The 4,132-nt window shown below is 29.9% G+C and overlaps 1 pseudogene; it reads right to left on the bottom strand.

Annotated features, from left to right (window-relative positions):
* Nucleotides 1–723: 723 nt before the first annotated feature.
* Nucleotides 724–2,277, bottom strand: LOC132934066 (putative nuclease HARBI1; annotated as a pseudogene).
* Between the last annotated feature and the right edge of the window lie 1,855 nt (nucleotides 2,278–4,132).

Here is a 4,132-nt window from a genome sequence, read left to right as displayed (position 1 = left end):
ACTGTTGTTGTATTAATGTTGATAGTGGTTTCTTGTTCTTCATAAATCTTATAGAGAATACGTCTGTCTTTAAAATCTATCTCTGTTTCTTCCAAAATGTTAAAAAGACTTGTCCAATTTATGCTATCGAATGCTTTTTCTAGGTCTATAAAAGCCATATAAGTGATTTTTTGTCTCTCGATTTGTTTTTCAAGTATTACTCTCAGACCTAAAATAGCCTCCCTGGTTCCTTTGTTTTTCCGGAAACCATATTGGTCGTTGTCTAATCTAACTTCTATCTTTTTACTTATCCTTTTGCTTACAAGTATTGTCAGTAATTTAGCCACATGCGATATCAGGCTTAAGGTCCGAAAATTTTCGCATTGATTGGCTCTTGATTTTTTTGGTAGGATAACTAATCTACTGCATCCAAAATCTCTCGGAATTATTCCACTCTCGTATATTTTACATAACAGTTCGTACAGAGCGTTCTTTATTTCATCGTCTGTCTGTTGTAGGAGTTCTGTGTTTAGTTTGTCTGGGCCTGGTGCTTTGTTTTTCTTCATTATTTGAAGTGCGTCTTCAAATTCTGATTTTAGAATCCTTGTATTTTCATTTGATTGTATATATTATTGTGTAAAATAAAAAAAAAATGTACAAGTAGATAAATATATAAGGAGGAAACTAGCATTGCTTTTCACTGAGGTTTTATATACAATTTTGTTTTTATTTTGTTCAATCTGGTCACAATAAAGTATTAAAATAATTCAAAAAGCGGTTTCTATGTATTGATTGATTTCTTCCTTGGTCGTCAATATCATGAGATTGATCAAATAATGTTAGTGCAATTAAATGTTCTTGTTCTTCAGTAACTCTAGGCTCATCATCTCCAAACTGACGAGCAATGTTGTGCAATACTGATGTGGTCACTATAATGGATTGTACTGTATCCAAGTTTCTTACATTTATTCCTAAACTCAATATTGGAAATCGTCTCTTCCAGACACCATAAGATCTTTCTACTGGATTTCGAGTACGAATCTGTGACTCATTAAAAGTATTTTCAACGTTTGTAATTGGATTTAACATGGGTGTAATCATATAAGACTGCATTGGGTAACCACTGTCAGCCACTAAAACACAATCTTTGAACTCTCTATTATCAAAGCGTTGTTTAATAGCAGAGTTCCGAAATATGTTCGCATCATGACTACTACCTGGCCATCTAGCAACTATGTTTTGTATTATCAATTTTGAATCGCAAATAGTTTGTACGTTTACAGAGAAAAATTGTTTCCTGTTCCGAAAAATGTCTGCATCATCACCACCTGGAGATCTAATTTTTATATGAGTACAATTTATCGCTCCAATACATGATGGGAATTTTGCAATATTGAAGAAATCCTGCTTAACTTTACGTATTTCATCATCAGTTGTTGGAAAATGAATGAAATCCAGTCTAAGTGCTGCTATGGCCTTTGACACTTCTATTATAATTTTACCACCAGTAGTTTTATGAATTCCAGCAAAATCTGCACAAGTTGCTATGAAGGAACCAGTTGCATAATACCTCAACGTCATCAACAGTTTTTGACTAGGTGTTACTGCATTATTTCTGTAAAATATTAATTAATACAATAAACTACACTATTAATTTTTTATTTATATTACAATGCATATAACATTACCTATATGCATAGGAGAAACTAAGGGGGCTAAACCCCTCCATCTACGGTAATTTGTGTATGTAGTGTAATGTAAAATTACCAGACTACCTTATTTAGTTTTTAATTTATATTATAATGCATATAAAATTACCTATTTTTGACATATTAAATGCAATATTTTATTTATTATGCATCAATATAAGTGTTCAACTATTTTAAATGCACAATTAGGATGTACAATTTTAGGTTTGATTTAAATTATAAGAAATCTTTATTCATAATTTGTAGATTACGGATAACTATTTTAAATTGTAGGAACTACAAATTCAACAAATACAATATCAAATAACTGAACAAAAAAATCTTTTAACACACACTTACCTACTGGTTTGTGATGTGATTTTTGGTTCTATTATACGTAGGAGAAACTTTACAGTATCTCTGTTCAAACGAAACCTGTTCAAAAACTCATCATCTCTCTTACTTTAAAATGATCAGGTCGTTTGCGAATAATTTTAGCACGTCTAGGGAAAGCCATAAGTTCCGCCAAATGATCAAAATCATCGATTGCTTCATCACTTTCGTCGGTGTCTGAATAGTCGTCAATATCCATATAGTCTAGTGCGTCCATATCGTAAAAATAGTAATATGTAAAAAAATATATTATTATACAATAAAATATATATCAAATTGTTGGTGTAATCGAAAATCAAAATCGAAATTAAAATATAATAATATTGTTCAAAATAAAATTTAGATTGTTGTATTCTATTGAAGAATAATAAAATTAATAATGATAAATGATAATGATATCAAAATAATAACAAAAACATAAAAATTTAACGGCCAATCAGATGCTTTAACGGTACATCACATTTTGTAACCAGCCGATTTCGTCTGGTAAGCGTAACCGGTAGCTGACGGTCAATAACAGAGTGGACCGGAGTTTGTAATACTAGTTATTTCATCTTACGGACAGTTAAACACTGATCGGAGTGTAATCCATGATTGTAATACTGGCCCTAAGACGGCACGCTTAATATGTAGAAGATAAGAGAACGATTATCGATACGACTATGCACATTGAACGCACAATTGCAACTGATACTATTATACAAATGTGTATATCAATTATTTATATTAAAGTCGAATACAATAAAACCTATATTTATATCGGCTTTGTAGACTGTTGGAATTATAAATGTTTGTGATATTTTCAATAATTATTTATAATCTCATTAAGATTTGTTATCAAGATCTAGGTTCTGAAAATCAATGCTTTATTCTTGACCGAGGTATTATAGGTTTGTGTATTTCGAGACAGGTATAGTGATGAAAATCAGTGAAAATTGTAATGATAGTATAGGTGTTATATTCACGATTTAAGATATACAGGTTGCGTATCGAACTCCCATAATTTGGCCGGTGAACTAACTATCTGAAACAGCTGTTCCCAGTACTACTAGCGCACCCTGAGGACAAATTTAAAGATTCAATAATACTATATACTATAGGTATTATTGGTATCAAAAACAGATAACCGTGGTAAGTGGTTTATGTCGTTATGATATTATATATATATTTAACATATTTAAACCACAACGAGCGCTAGTGATTGCGGGCCCTCAGCTGTTTCAAATAGTTGGTTCACCAGTCATCGTAAAGTACTATTCGTTATAGGCCGATGTTTAACCTGTATATCTTAAATCGTGGTTATATTATATAGCTGATGAGTGTGGCTTTAAGAATACAGTTTTTAAGATATTTAAACAAAAATAATACCTTTTTGCAAAGGTAACTATGAATGTACCGGTTTTTAAAGGCAAAATATTAGTTATATATATATATTTTTTCAGTGAGATTATGATAATTATAATTGAACTTATGAAAAGTTTACATGTTATAACATAATATAACGTATGAGCCATAAAACTTGATATAATATCGTATTAGAATGTAGATCGGAGAGATGTAAGTCAACCATTTAGAACTGAAATGTTCTGTTATAGTGTAGAGTTGTATTTAATATCTAATGCGATATGATTGAGGGATTGATTTGCAAACTAGTTATATGTTATTATTAATATCTTACATGATCTTGATATGGAAATGATATTTGTATAAGATTTTATCAAAATATTATGATTTTGGAAAAATATATATTTTTACCGATTTTCACTAAAAAATCATGATTTTTTCAAATATATTTCCAAGCTTGTGATGGTAATTTACTAATATACATGTGATTTCATAATTATTTTACAAAGTATATAGAATAATACATGAAAAGTATCAGTAATAAGCTATAAGCATCCATGTAGTATATAACTGTATGTCTGTATAAATAATGCATTTCTAAAATTGTGTATAAAATAAATGCTGGGCTGGGTATAAGATTATATACATTAAAAGTAATTGAAATATATACGGTTTTCTATATACGAAATTATTACATGAAAAATTATCACCGCTTGATGTAGGTACAT

This window comes from Metopolophium dirhodum, chromosome 1, assembly GCF_019925205.1.
Source record: "Metopolophium dirhodum isolate CAU chromosome 1, ASM1992520v1, whole genome shotgun sequence".
Taxonomy (NCBI): domain Eukaryota; kingdom Metazoa; phylum Arthropoda; class Insecta; order Hemiptera; family Aphididae; genus Metopolophium; species Metopolophium dirhodum.
This window is presented reverse-complemented; position numbering and strand designations above follow the sequence as displayed.